The sequence below is a fragment of the Leopardus geoffroyi genome, chromosome D3, assembly GCF_018350155.1.
Source record: "Leopardus geoffroyi isolate Oge1 chromosome D3, O.geoffroyi_Oge1_pat1.0, whole genome shotgun sequence".
Taxonomy (NCBI): Eukaryota; Metazoa; Chordata; class Mammalia; order Carnivora; family Felidae; genus Leopardus; species Leopardus geoffroyi.
The window spans coordinates 80,615,362-80,636,227 of NC_059339.1; the positions used below are offsets into that span (position 1 = coordinate 80,615,362).

General features: G+C 45.0%; 1 long non-coding RNA gene across 6 annotated transcripts; it reads right to left on the bottom strand.

Annotated features, from left to right (window-relative positions):
- Positions 1-217: 217 nt before the first annotated feature.
- On the bottom strand, positions 218-16,859 carry LOC123587462. Of its 6 annotated transcripts, XR_006707330.1 has the most exons (7): positions 16,681-16,856; positions 5,266-5,429; positions 4,286-4,419; positions 3,376-3,488; positions 1,779-1,870; positions 1,176-1,319; positions 218-741 (listed from the first exon to the last, which is right to left on the bottom strand). It is a non-coding gene; the product is annotated as an uncharacterized LOC123587462 (long non-coding RNA). The 6 variants fall into 6 exon arrangements; XR_006707332.1 differs by having other exon boundaries at positions 218-1,319; positions 3,376-3,485; positions 16,681-16,859; XR_006707328.1 differs by having other exon boundaries at positions 218-1,319; positions 16,681-16,859.
- Between the last annotated feature and the right edge of the window lie 4,007 nt (positions 16,860-20,866).

Below are 20,866 nucleotides of genomic sequence, written 5' to 3' on the forward strand. Positions count from 1 at the left end.
CCCATCAGGCTCTGCACTGAGCACGGAGCCTGCTTATCTCTCTCCCTCCCTCTGTGCCTCTCCCCAGCTCATCGGTTCTCTTAGAAAAATAAATTAAGTTACAAGTTAAAATGAGATCACTAGGGTGGGCCCTAAGCCAATGTGACTGTATCCTTAAAAGAACGGAAATGTGGACACAGAAACAGGGGCACAGGGAGAACACCACAAACTCCAGAACTGTGAGACATTCCTCTTGTATAAGCCACTCAGCTTGAGGTACTTCATTACGTCAGGCCTAGGAAACTAACAGAGATTCAGAATTGGATTTAGGGGAAATTAAAAACATAGCATTTCTTACACCCCAATGAGTTTGTGAACTGAGGTTCCCACTAGCTAGAGACAGGAGAGCTAATTTTCTGAAAGTCAATGTGGTTTTATGGGAAAAGTTCCTAAAACTGTACAGTATCCTTCAGCTCCTTCAGCTGTCCATTCAAGATTATAAGGAGAGGAGGCTTTCTCTCCTCTAGAAAGCCTTTCCCCCTCCTATAATCCTTACAAGATCGCGCTGAGGTAAATTCCATGCTACTGACAAGGAGCATGGCAGCCAGACAGGGTTGAGGCCAAGAACACCACTTTTGATTCTTGGCCCCAGGGACATCCCATCATTCTTCCTGAAAGAGAACTTTCAGGAAGTTCTTTCCTCTGTGGTCAAAATCCTTCAGGTTGGAATTTCTCTTTATTGTCAGATTATGATCCAGTCTCCTGGCAAAAAAACAGAGACAAAAATAAATTTCCCACAGCTACACTGAACAAAGAAGCCACCGTTATGACGGCAGAATGAGAAAAGCCTTCCTTGGCCACTATCCACGTGAAGGTGACCGGGGGCTGTTGGGAGGTAAGTTGCTCAAGAGGAGCCAGTCGGATTCCGGGTTTGGTAAGGGAGCTAATGCAGGCTCAGTGGCATAAATAAAGACATGGTTTGCGTGGTCTGTACTTCACCAGAAATAACCATGCTTGGTGTTGAGAACCCAATTCTCTTGGGGCTCCCCCACACTAGTGTTATGTTGAGAGCACAGGCAGGAGGAACTTGGTGCCAGGAGCCAAGGCATATGAGGAAGGTGCCGTTCTTGGTCTGGACAGGAGTCCAGGCAGGGAAGCAGATAACCCCACCAGGTGAAGGCAGGCTTAGGTCTTACTTGGGAGGTTCCAGGTTCTAGAATGCAGCCGGGGAGGGACATTTCATGCTGGTTCAAATGGAGCTGTCACATAAGGGGTCCCAGAGTGGCAAACAACTGTCCCAGAAAGTATTAACACCAAAGATGGACGGCCACAGATGGAGCCTGTTGGAGAGAGAATCACTTCCTAAGTTCTAGGTTCTCGATGCCCCTCACTGCACATATATTTTCTAGTAAAATTATATTTCATTCATTTAATTTTTAACATAGGGCACTTTGAGGTTGCGGCAAGTTTAAGGAAATTTTTTTTCATAAACAATAACAAAAACAGTAAGAACAGAAGCAACCAGGGAAATTGAGAACCATGAAGGTTCTTACAATTTGTCACGAGGCCACTAGGGGGCAGAGGAAGATAGCTATTTGGAGCCACTAAAAAACACTGCAATCCCAATCCTTTTTTCCCCACCACAAAATGCTTGCGCAGAAAAGAAAAGGTATAGTACAAACCAAAAATGGCTTTGCTATTACTAAGAACTGCCAGTATTCTGAGGTGGCTTCTACTTCGTATATAGAATGCTGACTCTACTTTTAACTACAACTCAACCGGTCAAAATTCAACCATACCTACGATTCAGCGCCGTGCTTCTGACCTTGCCACGAGGACACCCCAGCAGATGTATGTCATGGTTAATGTTCTCAAAGAGCGCTCAGTCAAGCTGGGAAAAGGAGGAATACACACAGTTGCCATTTAGGGTTGATACGGCTGTTTGCTTGGCTGCTGCCATTTGATTTTGAGGGATTCTAAGTCCAGCATATGTCCAAGTATATCAGCCTCAGGTACAGCCTTGTTTTAGTCTCAGAAAAGTCTGAAGTTGTTAGTACACGACAGATCTTTTCCATTGCAACCACTCCTGTCTCACAAAGCACAAAGGAAGCAGATAATAATGAGTGGGAAACCAGTCCCCAGGCACAGTGGAATAGCACTGGGAGGTACCTGTGTTAGTGTTTCACAGCTTGTGAGAGCCCCTTAGTTAATTACCTTAGGCAGGGAATTAAGGATTTGATGCAGTGATGTTAGGGGTGAATTAAAGCATCTCCCCAAATCCCATGAGGTCTATGGGATAGATCCATGATCTATCATAGAGGGCCTATGATGTCTCCAAATCCCATGAGGTCAGAACAAAAGATAACATCCCATTCAAAGAAGGTGAGGCACTGAAGACTTATTTCTCCAAGTTCATTCATTCAGCAAACATTTATGAGCTCTGTGCTAGACCTGATGAGTGCCTGAGGGGCTTCTAGAGTAACTGAGGACACAGACACACAGTCTCCAAACAGAGTGCTGTTTGAGATGCCATAGAGATACGTACAAGGAGCTATGTGAGCAGAGAGGAGAGGTTCCAAGGCTCAGCTGAGAGAAAGGGGCCCAAGGAGGCTATGTAGAGGTGGTGATGTTTTTAGCTGATTTGACTATCCCCAAGACAACTGGCAATAGCCAAAATAAAACGACCATGGAGGGACACTTCTGTGTTCCAAATTGCACAGGATTCCCACAGAGAACAAGACAGAACAAAACAATATTTTCCCTGTGGAAGGCAAGCTTACAATAAAAATAAAAAATTACAAAGCACTAGAGGACACAGTCACCATGAGTAAAAGTGAATGTCCACACTAAAAATAGCTTTCAGATAATACAATGTTCAGATAGAGTGCATCAAGTAATGTTTAAAATTAAAACCGCAGACGAGAGACAAACTAATGAGGATAAGTATGACCAATGGGTTTGAAGAAGAGCCAAACAGAACTTCTAGAAATGAAAAATGGGATCGTTTCAACGAAGCACTTGGTGGATGGGGCTAAGCAGCAGCTTGCGACACAGCTAAAGAAAGAGTCTGTAAATTGGAAGAAGGAGCCAACGGGAGATAGAGAATACTAAAGACAGCTTAAGAAACATGAAGGATAAAATAACAAGAGCTATCTTACCCTTAATAGAAATTTCAGGCGAGGCTAGAAAGATTGGGGGAGCGGCAAAAGTCAGGGAGAAACTGGCTGAGATTCTTTTTTAAGGTTTTTCAGAATAGGGAATCCTGAGCAATATAAATAAAAATAAAGGCATGCCCAGACAGATGAGAATGAAACTGCAGAAGTTAGCAAGGGAATAAAGGATTTAATCTCTCTGGATTAAGAAACCAGAAATCAAATCACAAAGAAACAGGCTTACCTGCAAAACAACAACAGTCCAATTGAAAACAGCCTTCTCAGTATCAGCTATAGAAGCCAGAAGACAACGCACGTGCGGACAGAAAACGTAGACTTCAAAGTCTAGCTAAGCTGCTGTTCAAGAGCAAGGACAAAACAGAGACCTCTTTACCCAATAAAAATGGAAGGTTCGCCCCTAGCAGATCCTCCCTGAATGAAACACTAAAGAATATACTTCGGAGAAAAAAAAATAATAAGTTGAATCTAAGCGAAATGAGAAGGATGCAGAAAGGTCATCTGTTTTTCTCTCTCATTCTTCTCCCTGAATCCACTTCCTCTATTGCCTCTTAGGCCTCCTTCCTCCCAGGTGGGAGACTGGAGAGGATGCCCACAGATTACATCACCTCTGTCCACCTACACATGTATTCTGAGTGCCTCCGGCTGGGGTTCTCTACCAGCTCACCACTCCTGGGACAGGAGGTGACAGCCAGAGGAACCCCACAGTGCATCAGAGGGCCCCCAAATTGTATACTGCAGCTGAGGCTTAGAGAAGGGGCTGCACTTTCTGATTTTGTGAGGGAATCTCCTAGATGTCCAGTATATGTTCCTCCAACTCCTGCAACAGCATCCCATTGGTCGAGGTGGGCCTTTTTGGGGGGGGGGGGTCTCTGAATCTGACTCTAAGACAGAAATTCCAGATGGAGTAGTTTATCTGGAAGACAATCCCAGGAGATGCTGGCAGGGGCAGAGGGACAGAAGACAGAGAAGAGGCAGCCAAGAAAGCATGTGGTATCTAACCAGCTACCTCTGGGGGTGACTGAAGCTTAAATCTGCTCAGAAAACTCTGGAAGTCAGTGAGAAACATACACCTCAGAGCAATCCCACCTGAGGGGCAAGGGAGCTGGGGCATTTATACACCAACTCCTATTCACCATTGTTGGGAGTCTGTTCCCGGGGGCATCAATTTCCCAGCACTCTGGCCTGCTGCACAGGTGGAAAAGGGGGCTCCAGGCCAAGAGAAAGTCCTCAGGACACAAAATGAGGTGTCAGCAGTTGGAATTCCAGCCTGTGAGCACTGAAGGGGAAAGACAAGTGTGTGGGTGGGGTTCAGGCAGCACCTGCTATAGCACTTTAAGTCAATGCCTTTAGGAGAATGCACTTTTTTTTTTTTTACAGGCAGAAATAAAAGACCCCAACAAACTCAGGGCCATGACTCGCTGTAGTCCTCAGAGGTAAAAGGTGTTTGAGAACTTTCCGTCGCTCGCTGGCAGTTTCTAAATGAACGCCTGCCTCCAGCTCTGAGTTGTCTGGCAAACACTGGGAGGGGTTGCAGGCAGTCTGGAGCTTTTCACTATCATTAAAGTGACAGAATCTAAAAACACCCAAGTGTGTGATTCGTCCACTGGCCTCGCTAATGGCCTGGCAGGCAGTCCGGCAGGTAGACACGTGCTCAGAAAACCATGCAGGTGCAGCTGGCATGCACACAGCAGGTGAGGAATGCCAAAGAAGCAGGAAATTCAAGATATTAAACTTCTGGCTGATTTAAAGTACAAAAAAAAAGAGGACACATTTCATATTACTGGTATTTGCCCAGATCTGAGTACTATAAAAAGAACTAGAGAGGAATAGAATTAGAAACCCACCTTTTGGCACTCCTAAAATAAAGTGGAATAAGAAGCTCTCGGGAGTGACAGGAAGAATACCAGGGCAGATGGCCTTACACACTGCAATTTAGCCCTGGCAGTAACCACAGTGGGAAGATCTGTCCCGTCCCACTGAATGACTTTAATGACCCTGCCCTTCCTCTTCTTTTGTTCATTTCTATGGTTTACAATTTTATTTTTAAATGCCTGGTATTTTATAAGGTCTCTAATAGCTTGGACATTCATTATTTGCAGGTTGGTTACCTCACCTATAAAATAAAGATGCTAACTTTTGTGCCTCCTCAATTCGGCCTCTTAACTTTCTCTGACATTCTTTGGATGTGAAGAAGAAGGACTGCTGTTGAGGGCCCCACATCTGTCTTGGCGGCTGTTAATGAGACTGGCATAAAAAGCGGAGATAGTTCCATCCTTCCTAAAAGAGAAGAAAATTATGTAGCAATATCTCTGTACCTGAGCTGAAACAGCCCACAGTACTTGAGTGTTTGTTAGACTTTAACATCAACTGCAGCTTTATCCATCCATTCCATTCATCAGTCCATCTTTTCATCCACCCACCCATTATTCCATCACACCAGCCAGCCAGTCAGCCATCTTTTCTTCCACCCTAACCAACCTTCCATTCATCTATCCAACCAACCCCAGCAGCCTCCCTTCCTTCTTTCTAGATTCCATTCCTCCCTCCCTCCCTTTTCATTCCTTCTCTCCTTCCTTCCTTCCTTCCTTCCTTCCTTCCTTCCTTCCTTCCTTCCTTCCCTCTTTCAATTAATGCATCTCAAACAATCACCCATCCATCTATCCATCCATCCATGCATTTATCACAACCATCTAATACCTACTGAGTATCTCTGGGATAACTAAGCACTGAAATATGGAGATAAAAAATAATCTTACCCTCAGTAAGTTTATCCTTTAATAACACTTTCAAACAAGCTATAAATGGGGATAATCTATTTTTCTTCTTTTTATTTTAATGGAAATCCTTTTCTCTAGAAATATTCGTGAATCTTCCCACATTCAGTGGTAAGCATGTTCACAGGAAAGTGGAAAGAGAATTCTTGAGGCTTTCACTGCAGTTCAGTATGGGGCCCTCAAGCAACTGTCTTTCCAGGAATGCTTTCTCTTGTTGGTTAGCCCCTCCTTTTGAGGACTTTTATTGGATATTGTAGATGACCCTGTTCACTTCTCTGGTGGAGTAGGAATTGAGTCCAAGCCTTCCAGATGTCTAGGAGGGCTCTGGGAATGTGCATGGCAGGTAGAATGAGCACTTCTGGGCCATGTGTTAATCAACGTGGCCCAGCTTCACTTTATTGGCTTGGCAACTGCCAGAAAACCTCCTAACTTCCCCAGTCTCTGTTTCTCCATATAGAGTTATCATGACTCTGCTGGGTTTTGCACATATTGTGTGCAGTCTGTAAAAAGGGCTTTCAAAACCGCCAACTATTAGAACAAAAGTATTTCTTTTTAAAAGTGCTTATTATTTCTGAATTACATAAATAATAAGGGTTGACAGTAGAAAGATCAGGAGATCCGAGGAAAAAAACTAAAACAAACAATCATAAAACCATTGTAGTCTGACCACTCGATTTCCCTGAGATGTGTTTGTTGACTGGGAAAGATATGGACGATAAGTATTCAAGATGAAAAACCAGGTGCTGTAACAGGATATATGCTACTGGTCCTGTTATTAAAGACTATGTTTTTGTATATATACATATAGCTGGAAGGTTATTTTTTTATTTTTTAATGTTTTTATTTATTTTTGAGACAGAGAGAGACAGAGCATGAGCAGGGGAGGGGTAGAGAGAGAGGGAGACACAGAATCCCAAGCAGGCTCCAGGCTCTGAGCTGTCAGCCCAGAGCCCAACGCGGGGCTCAAACTCACGGAGTATGAGATCATGACTTGAGCTGAAGTTGGACGCTCGACCGACTGAGCCACCCAGGCGCCCCTGTAAGGTTATTTTTAATTAACTTTACTTGTGATGTTAATACATAATATCAGAAAAGTCAGATGAATAAAAGACAAAAACTGATCCCGACCTACTATCTAGCTATGGCCACTGATGAGGTGTTGGCATATTACCCTTACGGAGTTTACTTACTTTTATATTTCTATAGTTTACAAATATTGTACCAGACCATATATGCAAATATGTTACTTGCTTTTCCATTCTATAACAAATGGCCAACTTTCCATGTCAGTACATGTACTTCGTGGTATTTGAATTAGCTTTCAGTATTCTGTCCTATGGATGTATCACTGTCTTATGGGTATGTCATCATCCCCTGATGTTGGGACATTTAACAGGTGCATCTTCCAAAAGTTAGGAATGTTTCGCTTTAAACAGTATGTAATCAAGACCCTAACAGTGAAATCTCTGTGCCCATACATATTGCCAAATTGCATCTCAGAAAGGTTGGACTATTTAGTCTCTTACTGTAGCATAGGAGAATCCTCACTACCCCCCGAGAATAAGAATATATTTATTTAAGTGTAAACTGGTAACACCTTCATGCTTTCAACAATCAATATACAGAAAGAGAAGTTTGGAAAGTCTCGAAGGAGCGGAAAGGAGAGTGGATAACTCCAAGCCTTGTCCCCATCAGTCTAGGTGCTCCACGGGTAACCTTGTGAAGGCAAAACCAAGGAAATACAAACACAAATTCGTATCTTCCAACCCTTTAGATAAAAAGGTGGTAGATTAAATACACTGCCCTGAACCTTGCTTATTTTTATTAATGGAATACTGTAGAGTTCTTTCCATGTCAATACTGATAGCACATCTCCTCTTTTTTCACTGCATAGAGTTCATCCCAGGGAGGCAGTAAATGTGGTAAGAGCCACCTGTCGCTTCCATTGTTTTCCATCACAAACAATGTTGCAATGAACAATCTCAATGCATTGTATGTTCTCTGTGCACACGTGCAGCTATAGAAGTGGAATCATATATTTCCAATTGCTGACAGGCCACATCCCCCTTCATAATGGATACGCCGAGTCCCATCCCCACTAGCAATGTTCCAAGGTGCCTGCCCTTGCACAAACTGGCCCACAGAGTGTGGTATTAAACATGAGGATTTTTGCCAATTCAGTGGGTGAAAATGGTATTTCGGGGTTGCTTTCTGTGAATGTGGCCCACATTTGCTCATCCTCCTCTCCCTTTCCTTCCTTCCTACTTTCCTTCCTCCCTTCGTCCCTCCCTCCCTTCAATTTCTAGGAGTTCTTTATGTATTAGGAAGAAGAGTAGGCCTTTTTTGGTCATGAATTACAAAACTGTTCTTTCCATTTTTCATTTTCTAAAATTTAGCATATGGTCGTTTTTTCCTTTCTGTGCAAAAGTTTTAAAAATATAGAACATATTAGTCTCAGGCCACCTGGGTGGCTCAGTGGGTTAAGTGTCCAACTTCGGTTCAGGTCATGATCTCACCGTTGGTGAGTTCGAGCCCTGCATCGGCTCTGTGCTCACAGCTCAGAGCCTGGAGCCTGTTTCAGATTCTGTGTCTCTCTCTCTCTCTGCCCCTCCCCTGCTCGCGCCCTGTCTCTCTCTCTCTCTCCCTCTCTCTCTCAAAAGTAAACAAACATTAAAAAAAAATTTTTTTTAAATATAGAACATATTAGTCTCACTGTGTCCCTGGATTTTGAGTTTTGAAATGTTAAAGTGGGATGTTCTTCAGGAGAGAGTACATCGTAGGCGTCTAGGAGCCCATTTGCTGGCTGAGACCCACAACCTGCCCCAAATCACACACGGCGGCTGTATCTCCTTGGGTTATCAGAGGCTGGCTGCCTTTTTCTTTTCTTTTTGTTAAGCCTCATTTCATGGGAACAGGAACGCTGTAAGTATCTCACAAATCCATTTAGAGAGAACAGAGGGAACAGAATCAGGAGTGGGCTTAGGTCAGGGGAAACATAACACCATCAGGCCTCTGCAGTCCTCCCCGCCCCCAGCTGGCTGGAGTGACTTGGGCTGCAGTGCGCGGACTGCCCACAGGGGGCAGCACTGCTGAATGAAAGCAGACACGACACGCTCAGATTGTGTGGAAGCGTGTGAGCACACTTCAAGGGATTTTAGACTGCCCTGATCCCAACCCATGGATTTATAAACCACGTCCTACAGAAATGCAGAGATCATTCCACATCGCCGAGTAAGTAAGGATGTGCGTGGGCAACATTTCCTGTGTATCTCTGCCTTTCTTCCCAGCTCTGATGCAGCGTTCTAGGAGAGTCCTGGGGGGTTTAAGAATCCTGCAAAAGGATCCTAAGTCCAAGAAGCTTGCACGCCTGGCCATAGACCCTCAGCTCCCTCAGCCCGGTCGTGGGCTACCAATGAGAACACCCAACGATGAAAGCACTCGGGGTGCCAGCCACTGCTCCAAGCACCTCACGCGGGTGACTTCACTTTATTTCCACAACCACCCCCTGCTATTACCGCTTCCCACAGGTGGGAAAACGAGGGACAGAGAGTTTAAGAAACTTGCCCCAGAATCCCCCCTAGTGAGTGGCAGAGCTGAGATCTGAAGCTGGTGCAGCCTGGCTCCCGGGTACATGTCAGCACGCAGAGCGGCCTCCATTAATTACAACCCAAAACCAGAGAAAATGTGACTCCAAGGGAAGACGGGAAAGACAGTCACAAAGAAACACAGGTGCAAGCAGGCGAGGAAGGCCGCTGCCTTCCCATCTGGGGGGTACTGCTGCTGCTGTAAATCCCCAGCCACTGTGAGCACCCCGCTTTGTGCTGGGGAGCAAGCGGGCCTGGGAAAAAGGGACCCCCGGATGCCAGGCTCAGCACTTGGCTCCCCTAGCTCAGCGACCTGGGGCAAATAACTTTCTTTTTCTTCCTTTTTTTTTTTTTTTTCTTATAGTGGTAAAATATACCTAACACAACATTTACTATTTTTGTTTGTTTTAAAGCGCACAATTTAGGGGCACCTGGGTGGCTCAGTTGGTTAAGCGTCCGACTTCAGCTCAGGTCATGATCTCACGGTCTGTGGGTTCGAGCCCTGCGTTGGGCTCTGTGCTGACAGCTCAGAGCCTGGAGCCTGTTTCAGATTCTGTGTCTCCCTCTTTCTCTGACCCTCCCCTGTTCATGCTCTCTCTCTTCTCTGTCTCAAAAATAAATAAATGTTAAAAAAAAAAATTAAAAAAATAAAGTGCACAATTTAGCAGCGGTAAGAGCATTCACAATGTTGTGTAATCATAGCCATGGTCCATTTCCAGAACTTTTCATCACCCCAAATAGAAACTCTGTACCCAGTAAACAGTGACTCCCCACCCCACCCCCCTGGCCCTTGGGAACACCTGTTCCACTTTCTATGGCTATGAATCGGACTACCCTACGTACCTCATGTAAGTGGAATCACGCGGTCATTTGCCCTTATGGGTCTCGCTTATGTTGTTGAGCATAATGTTTTCAGGGCTCCTCCACGCTGAGCACGTATCAGGATTTCACTCCTTATTCAAGTTCAGGAACACTGTGTGCATATACCATGCTTCGCTTATTCAGCCATCTGTGGGTGGGTTGTTTCCACCTCTGGGCTGTTGGGAACAGAGCCGCCATGAACGTCATTCTACACGGATCAGCCTGAGACCCTGCTTTCGATGTTTCGGCATCTACACCTCACACTGGAATTGCCGGGTCACATGGCAAGTCTATGTTTAACGTTTTGAGGAGCCGCCAAACTCATTTTATTTTTAAACAGGAGATTCCCCCCCCCCCCCCCCCATTTAGGATCCTGGACATAAATAGGCTTCCTAATTATTTCCCGGGGCCAACAAGCAGAGTTTTCCAGCCCCTTCTCCAGGAAGCAGCAGCCCTTCCAATGTCTCGTTAGCTCAGGGCTCAGCTCTACCTTCCGCCCCCAGGGGCCCAGTGAATGGAGTGCAAGCACCTGTTCGTGGGTCCTTTCCTCTCCTCACCTTGACTCTGCACCAGCCTCTGACCCAGCGGACCCCACTTCCTTCTGCACGTCTGTTTCCTTTATAGTTGCTCCCTGTCTACCATGTAAGCTCTGTGGAGCAGGGACATTTTTTTCCTCTTACCTTCTGTTATATCCTCAAAGCCTAAGATGGAACCTGGCAATAGGAGAACTCAGGAAATACTTGGCACCGAAGACAAAGTGCCGTGTGCTTCCGTAGCCTTTCTATTCGTGGTCTCATTTAACCCTTATAACACTCTGTGAACCCCACTTATCCCTAGGGCCAAAAATCAGGACCAGAGAGTTTGAATAACTTCCCTAAGGTTACATGGATACTAAAATTTACATTCTACCTGTAATCCAAGTGATAACCGCACAAGCGTGTGCCAGCATCGCTGAAGGAAACCAGTTCTCTTCAAACGACCCACAAGCTATTCTTGAGGCCCTAAGGATGCCGCCCCTGCCAGTGGGCATGCTCCTGCCCCTTCCTGAGTCTGGACTTGAAGACCTGCAGCATGACTGTCTTCCGACCCCTCAGCAAGGACCTTCTTAATGCCCCACACAAAGCAGAAGCCAGGCAGTGCCAGGTCATAGAACTTTCCTGACGGTGTGAGGATAATGAAAGCACCAACCGGAAAATAAATTGGCAACACCCTCAGGCTCAGACCTGCCCCCAGGGCTCGTCATCGTCCTGCCCGTTCTCGCTACCGGCCTGGTCCCTGGTTCCCCACAGAGCCAGGCAGCCGGGGCCACCACTGTGGTCCGGGCGTCCCCCAACCTCCATGTTAGTTCGTTCTGGCCACCATAAGAAAGCACCGCAGACGGGGTGGCTTAACAGAAATTGATTCTCTCACATTCCTGGAGGCTGAAAGTCTGAGATCAAGGTAGCAGCAGGTTGGTTTCATATGAGGACTTTCTCCGGGGCTCGCAGATGGCCACCTTCTCCCTGTGTCCTCACATAGCCTTCCCTCTGCGTGTGTCTGTGCACAATCTCTTCACGAGGACAGCACTCAGATTGGATGAGAACCCGTCCAACTGACCTCACTTTAACTTAATGATCTCTTTAAAGCCCCTATCTCCATATACGGCCACATTCCGAGGTACTGAGGGGTTAGGACTTCAACACAGGTACGGGGGCGGGGGGAGGGGGCAGACAATTCAGCCCAACAGGACTCAGCCCAAGGAGTACACTTCTGCACTTTGTAGGAACGTAAGAATCTGCTCCAACTTGTGCCGACCTCACTGACGTCCTCCAAAGAGGACTGCTAACAGATCTATTTTTCTCAGCTCCTCCAGTCAAGTGGGGAATTTGCCCAAGTCACAGGGTTACATATAAAAGGAAATGGGGTGCCTGGGTGACTCAGTCAGTTAAGTACCCGGCTTTTAGCTCAGGTCATGATCTCACAGTTCGTGAGTTCGAGCCCCGTGTCAGGCTCTGTGCTGACAGCTCAGAGCCTGGAGCCTGCTTCAGATTCTGTGTCTCCCTCTCTTTCTCTCTGCCCCTCCCCCACTTGCTCTCTGTCGCTCTCTCTCTCTCAAAAATAAACATTTAGAAAAAATGTTCAAAAAGGAAGTGTGTGTCCGGTGGGGATGATGGGTTGAAAGGGCCCACCAAGCCATAAAATCGTAAGATTTTCTATTTCCACAGTATTTCCACAGAATACCAGTTATGAGGTGGTGTGGAAAGGGGGGGGGGAAGGTCGAGGTGCCACGCTGGAAATGGGAGTGCACCCTCAGTTCAGAATTCTGCTCATCCTAGAATCGAAGCCCCTGATTTTAATCCTACGAACAGAGCCATTGCCCATCCTGAAGGAGCAGGATGCCTTGCTTCACACGTATCCGTGCGGGACCACAAAGCACGGCTTTCTTCCTCTCCTGGAACCATAAATTGAGGTCTGTTCTACACTCATCTGCTCGCCAGCTCTTGGCAGCCTTCTCTGGACCTCGGGGCTCTTTGAGTACTTCCAGTCTTTGTTCAAATAAGCAGCCTTCTGATGGCTGGCCCAGATGTGAAGCCCACATCTGGAAACTATCCCTTGTCTCTGGCCCAGGCGTTCAGGTCTGGGAGATGTGTGTCGGGCACGCCCACGCCCTGCCTGGAGATCCCCGCACAAGGTCCTGTGCAGGACAGAGGTTTTGGAGGCTGGCAGCTTGGACAGGAGACAGTGTGTTGGGTTAAATCCCAGTGAGAAGTCAGTTGGAAAATGCTGGGACCTGCCAACACATGGGCGCCCCTATCCTATCATCCTTCTTTGGTCTTCTTGGTAGGGCCCACAGTATCAGGCCCGCCACAAGCTTCCAGCATGCAACTCACTGAACGTGCTACATCTTGCTGACGCCCCCCATTTTGGCCCAAGGATGGAAAATGTTGTCCAAGCTTGGGACTCAGTCTCCCAGTTTGGCGATTCATACCTGAGATGCACGGGGCGGGCATGAGGGTGAGTTCAGCGGGCTCCTATTCCTCAAGAAACTGCTGTGCTATGAAGCCAAAAAACTAGGATGACCCCCTTTGGACCCACATCAGGAAGGACACGCTCTGTTCACCATCCCGAAGGAACAGTGAGCAGCAGAGAGTGGTTTGTGTGCAGGAAGGAGGTGGCATTTCTGGTAGAACCAAAGTTCGTCCGAGCAAGTGCTCGTATCAGGTATTGGGTCAGTCCCCATTGACAGATTTAGGGTCTGACTGTTCCTATGAGCCCAGAAGGATCCTCACTGATACGCCTGCCTGACCTAACCTTTTTCTCCCCTCCCTTGAATGCGTTCTAAAATTTCTCAAGTAGAAAAAAAAAATTTAAGGGGCGCCTGGGTGGCGCAGTCGGTTAAGCGTCCGACTTCAGCCAGGTCGCGATCTCGCGGTCCGTGAGTTCGAGCCCCGCGTCGGGCTCTGGGCTGATGGCTCAGAGCCTGGAGCCTGTTTCCGATTCTGTGTCTCCCTCTCTCTCTGCCCCTCCCCTGTTCATGTGCTGTCTCTCTCTGTCCCAAAAATAAATAAACGTTGGAAAAAAAATTTTTAAAAAAAAAAAAAAAAGAAAAAAAATTTAAAAACAGAAAAAAACAAAAAAAACTATTCCTCAAATTCCAACAAAAGGAATAACCACTGTTAACATTTCGGTTTATAAATGCCAAGCCTTTTCTCATATGCATGGACAAATACTTCCTAAAATAATGAAAGGCAACATTCTATAACCTAATTTCTCTTTGGTATCTCATAATACTTCTGTATCAAGACTACACAACTACATCTGTGCTCTTAACATCTGTACTGCTGCTCAAGAGAGGACCAAAAATCTGTGGAGGCGTTTTTAGTTGTTACAACAACGGGGGTGAACCGGGGGGGGGGGGGGGGGGGGGGGGAGGGGGTGGATATGCAAAGGGCACTTAGAAGGGAAGAGACCAGGAAACTGGATGTTCTATAATCCTTAGTCCTGCTCAAATTTTGAATGTCCTGATGGATATTCATGAAGGTGGGAAAAAAACCTATTCCTAATGATTTCAGCTCCAGACCTAACTCCACTTGACGTATAAACACAAGGCTTTTTGGCACGATTTAAGTATACACTGAATTTTGTAACAATGCAACTAATGAGTTCTGTTTTGTTTACACTTTTTACTATAAATTGTCAACTCGACTGTTTCGAAACCTCATCAGGAATGGCAAAGCCGCCCATAACATTTGAGTCACCACTACAGCCTCCTGGATCTCTGTTGTAGTCATTGCATTCATAGTGATTATACATATATGGGAATCCACTATTCCACCTTTTCTTTCCGAAAGTCAGATACAGAAAGTGTCTGTAACATTTGGTGGAACTTCGTTTTACTTCTATTAAATCCTAACTTATTTAAATGCAGATTCAAGCACCTGGCATCTTCATTATATCTTCAAATGTAGTTGTGCCTAAAAATTTGCAAATTGAAACTATTATCTGTTGGCTCTGTACATCCCTTGTGAGCCCTGCTCTCCACCTCTAGGGCCAGAAACCTCCAAGTTACAGCTTCCAGATTCCTTCCCATGTGGCTTCTCTGAGGGTCTGCCAGTGGGAGGCACTGGGGAATGGAAGAGATCAGGAAGACCCCTTTTCCCCCTGTCTTTTGGGTCGTGTGGTGTGCCGGGTGTGGTGGGCAGGGGGGCAGACACCGTGGCCTTGCATTCGGAGGCTCTGGGGGACATCATTCTCCCCTTTGCTTCTCCAGCTCCAGGGGGTAGTGAGTTCCTGTAGTTACTAATCCTGGATAACCCTACCTTCCCCCATATGCTCATCCAGCCCTGCCCAAACCTTTATAACCAGTTCCCTAGATTAACTTGCTTCTTTTGAAATACTTAGAGTGGTTTGTTTTCTGATTGGACACAAAAAGGATAAAAGACACTTAGGATTTTACTCTATTTAACTTGTTTATATTAGGCCATCATATCCTTTTTCTTTAAAAAATTATGCACTTGCGGGGTGAAAGGGCACAAACTTCCAGCTATAAAATAAGTCCTAATAAAGAGAAGGAAGGAAGGAAGGAAGGAAGGAAGGAAGGAAGGAAGGAAGGAAGGAAGGAAGGAAGGAAAGAAAGGGAAAGAAAGAAAGAGAGAGGAAGTCAGTCACAGGGAGGTGTGCACCATGACTGTAGTTAATAATACTCTATTACCTATTGGAAGGTGAAGGTTGCTGAGAAAGTAGATCTGTAAAGTTCTCATCACAAGGGAAAAATTTTGTTTTGAAAATATGCAAGGCAATGAATGTCAGTAGTCATCATGGTAACCATTTTGCACCGACACAAGTACTGAATCATTTTGCGGTACACCTAAAACTAATATAATGTCAATTATCCTTCAATTTAAAAAAATACGCACTTGGATAAAGATATTACCTATGAATTTAATTTGGGGTTAACAAAGGGGGGTGTTGCGAAATATTGATTACTATAATAAAGCGGTGTTGAGAGTGTTGGCAAGGATACGGACACGTTTGCCGGTGAGCTTTTGTGGGTGGAAGTGTAAATTGGTACAGCCTTTAAGAAAAACAGCATGAAGTCCCCCCCAAAATTAAAAACCGATCTACTCTATGCTTCAGCCATCCTACTTCCGGCTATTTCTCTAAAGGAAATGAAGTCAGTATCCAAGAGATCGTGGCACTCTGGGTTCGCTGCAGCCTGACACCGAGTAGTCAAGAAACAGTAATGCTTATGTCCACCAGGAGATGAATGAATAAAGAAAACATGATCTCTCTACCCATAATGGAGTATTATTCAGCCCTAAAAATTAGAATTCAGAGATGCTGAGGGAGGAATGGGGGGAGCCAGGGATGGGGGGGGGGGAGCGGGGAGAAGTGGGTCCCCGGGTCACCGCCTGTCGGGATAGGACATGAATGAGTTCCAGGGACTCTAATGTAGAGCTGGCGACTCTAACTAGTGACACCGTATGGTGTATTTTAAATTCGCTGAGACAGTGGTTTCCGGTGTTCTCACCCCACCCAAAGCCTGGTAACTTAGCTTCAGGTGGGAATCATTTCACAATACGTAGCATATTAAGCTATCACACGGTACTCCTTAAATACACACTTTTTTTTTTTTTTTTGGTCAATTATACCTCAATGAAGCTGACAAAGGCTTATTTTTAAAAGTGGTGTCGGGCCTGACAAAGTTGAAACCCACTCAGGTACGTCATCAGGGGTAGTTTCCCGCAGGCCCACATTCCCCTCTCCAACACCGAGAACTGAGCCTTTCCAGGACGCCGGTGCCACTGGAGTGAACACCCGGGTACTCACAGCTCTCAGTGCACTGCTAACCCTCCGATGACTGCGTCTAACAGAACTCAATTCTGCCGCCTCTCTCCGCCTCCCTGGACGCGCGTTTTCGCAAAGACCCACAAAGCCTGGGCTTGGGGAAGGCGCGGCGGCGGCCCGGGGCTACGGGGGGTGGTCAAAGCGCCGGCGGCCGCGCGCGCGCCCGCACGGGGGCGCGCACGGGGCGCGTCCACGGCGCTCGGCCCGCGCCGCCGCCGCCTGGAGCCCCCGCCCGCGCTCTGCGCAGACGCGGCGCACGCCAGTGCCCGCCCCTGTGAGGTCGGCCCCGCCCCCGAAAGCCGGTGGTCCCAGAAGAAGGGACAAAGGTCCGGTTGGGCCGAAGCTGAGGCGCGGAGAGGACGCGGAAACCGCACTCCAGCCCTTGCCCGACCTCTGCGCTGCGGCCAAGCCGGTCTGTGAGCAGAGGGTTTTGCTTTGACGCCTAGGGTTCTGAAGATACAGGTCCTCTACACGGAGCTACCATTTTTGAAAGGGCTTCGTATGAGTCTCTACAGAGACCCATAAATCTTCTAGCTTTCATCACAAGCCTAAGGAGATACGTATCTAGTCAACTCTTCAGCTTCTCACCATATTTCATGATTTCCACCCGAATGCGAAATCTCGTGAAATCCTTGGCTTCCGCTTCCCGTTCGCCCACCGGATCCAGCCACTCATCAGATCCAGTCCATTGGGCAGCCAGGGGTTTCTGCACGTTGTCACACTCTCCATCCTGACGTCACCTTGCCAATTCGTCCCAGGGATTACAGCACCTATTGGTTTTCTTCTTCGGGTCTTCATTTTCCGTTATTCATATTCCAGCTGGAGTAAGCTTTCTCAAAATCAAATGTGACCGTGTGGACGATGACGACCCTTCAGGGCTTTCCTAGTTTTAAGATAGAGTTCAAAGCCCTTAATAAATCAACTGGTCCCCATTCCTAATATTTACCGTTTCTTCATTGTTTCTGTATCCTTCTCCACATTCTGTCCATCCACAGACAAATGACTCCAGTTGATTGATAACAACATTAACCTCTGATTTGTGGGGGAAAGGCTAGGATTAAATAATAGGCAATAATAGTGTGCAAATAGGGAGGAGCACGACTGGAATTTAAGCTTTCTACATTTCTCAATAGTAACTCAGAGTCACTAAGTTTTTTTAAGTATGCATGCTAACACTACAGTAACCACCAAAGAAAGACCTATTGCACATCATTTCCAAATAAATAAATTCTTAAAAAGACCAAAACCAATAAAATAGTAGAACAAATAACACCGAGATCCAAATATATCAGTAATCACTATACATGTAAAAGGACTAAACACTCCAATGAAAAGACAAAGACTGTCAGACTGGACAAAAAACAAAATCCAGATATAGGCTGTTTAAAAGGGCTACTTCTTGGGGCACCAGGGGGGGCTCAGTTGGTTAAGTTTCCGACTTCGGCACAGGTCATGATCTCACTGTTGGTGAGTTGGAGCCCCGAGTCAGGCTCTGTGCTGACAACTCTCAAGTCTAGAGCCTGCTTCAGATTCTGTTTCTCTCTCTGCCCTTCCCTGACTCATGCTTTGTCTCTCTCTCTCAAAAATAAATAAACATTAAAAAAAAAAAAATAGAGGTGCCTGGGTAGCACAGAGCTGGCTTTGGATCTGTCCCCTTCTCTCTCTCTGCCCTTCCTCTGCTCATTCTGTCTCTCTCTCAAAAATAAATAAACTTTAAAAACAGAGATACTTCTTAAATGTTAAAGTAGACTAAAAAGTCAAAGGGTGAAAAAATCACAAACCAAGAAAAATAACTGACCAAAAGAGAAATCAAGTAGTAATATTAACATCAGACTAAGTAAACTTTAATATGAAAAGCATTACTGGAGAAAAAGGTCATAACATAACGAATGATAAAAAGTCCAATTTAACATTTACAAATTTGAATGCAACTAATAACAAAACCTCAAATATGTATAAAACAAAAATTGATAGCTCCATGAGAGATATTACTAAACTCACCATCTCACTTAGAAATTTTAACACCTATTTGGTAAGCATTTCAAAGCGCTGACATATAGGTGATAATCTTAAATACAAATTAGAAATAAAAAATATAACTTAAAAAGCCCCATGGGTTTGGAAGCATGCATAAAACGTTTAAAATCTGTTCATGTACTGAAAACGAAATTATAATTGAAATTAGAAAATACTCAGAACTACATAGGCACTTAAAATAATGTATCAAAATGTGTCCAATGAAGCTAAAGTGGTACTTAGAGAAGAGTTTATAGCCTTTGATGTTTATATTAGAAAAGAACAAGATCTAAAACTTAATAAAGCAAAGAGCCAGCCAACTTAAGAATGAGGAAAAAAAAAAAAGCATAAGCCCAAAGAAAGAAGGACGATAATACAGGGAAAAACAGAAGTTAGTGAAATCGAAAATGTATTTTAGAGAGGATCAACAAAACCAAAAGTTGTTTTCTGGGGGAAAAATATAGCAATATTAACCAAGTGGGGGAAAAGCACAAATAGTAATAGAAATTTTAAAAGGATAATAACAATAATAGGAATTTCAAAGGTGCTGCAGACATTAACCAGATACCTGGAGGATATTACAAATGATAATGAGTGGTCATGTGGCCAATTAGTCACCTTGGTAAAGTCCATTCCTCTCTTTTTCAAGGAGATTTTCTGTGATTTTTTTTAAGATCAATTTTTAAGTAATCTCCACACCCAACGTGGAGCTTGAACTCACAACCCTGAGATGAAGTCACGTGCTCCACTGAATGAGACAGCCAAGCACCGCAGTCCACTCCTTTCTAAATAAAATGTTTGAATTAGCTGATGTCAAATATTCTGTAAAGCAGTGCTTCTCACAAGCTAATAGGAATTTTGTTAAAATGCAGATTCTGATTCAATAGGTCTGGGAATCTGCATTTCTAGTAAACTCCCTAAGTGATGTAGATGTGCTGGTCCATATTTGAGTAGGGAGGCCTTAAGGCATTATCACCCTGTACCCTGGTCTTATGGTCTTTTTTTTTTTTTTTTTTTTTTAATTTTTTTTTTTTCCAACGTTTATTTATTTTTGGGACAGAGAGAGACAGAGCATGAACGGGGGAGGGGCAGAGAGAGAGGGAGACACAGAATCGGAAACAGGCTCCAGGCTCTGAGCCATCAGCCCAGAGCCCGACGCGGGGCTCGAACTCACGGACCGCGAGATCGTGACCTGGATGAAGTCGGACGCTTAACCGACTGCGCCACCCAGGCGCCCCTCTTATGGTCTTTTTTGACAAATTCTATCCTGCATTCTGTGCTGCCGTTTTTCAACACTCACTCCCAAACTCCCAAATCCTTCCATGCCACCCAGATATAGTAAGGCTAAGATTCATCAGCTGAAACCTTAAATAACTTTAGAGAAGCAGGAAAAAAAAAAAAAAACAAAACAAAACCCATAAAGCAAGCCCATACCCTCTAATTTTACTACGAGTTGCAACTAAAAGGACAGCATTCCTAAAAGAGGACACCTGCAATTAAGCCCTCTTTTTTCTTTTGTTTTTTTGTTTTGTTCTGTTTAGATGAACCAATTTACTCTGTATTATGGGAAATGGATGAATCAAAAGTGCTATGCAGCCATAATGCGTGCCAATAATTTACTTGTAATGACTCAGGTCTGTATAATGCATTCGTTGGCAATAAACACTGTGAAAAATTCTCTTTTAATTATGTAAGTGGAATTTCTGTTTGTCTTCGTACAATGTTTCAGAGGCTTATCTTAATTATCCCAATATCATTCGCAGTTGAATAAAGTCAGTTTGATGTGCAGTGTGGGAGGAAAAAAAAAAAGTCTCCTACATAATGCTTTCTAAAGCATGAACTTTAACTTGAGATTCCCTTTGTGTAAGTCAAGGAGAAATGGATGAAGTCATTTTGCTTGAGTACACACAATAAGAATTTTCTTTTACTTGCAGTTTCTAACAATAATAAGGGTTGTCATCTTTAATATTTAAGTTCAAGGCTGGAGGGGAAAAGATATTTATGCACATGTACGTGCAACCTGGCAAATATTGCTCATCTGTTCCCAAATATCTGGAACCAAGCAGAAAAATAAAACAGGTTGCTCTGGCTATCCCCGAAAATGTATAAGCTTTTTAATAAAGCATGCCTTTGTCACTCGTGTGACCCTCAC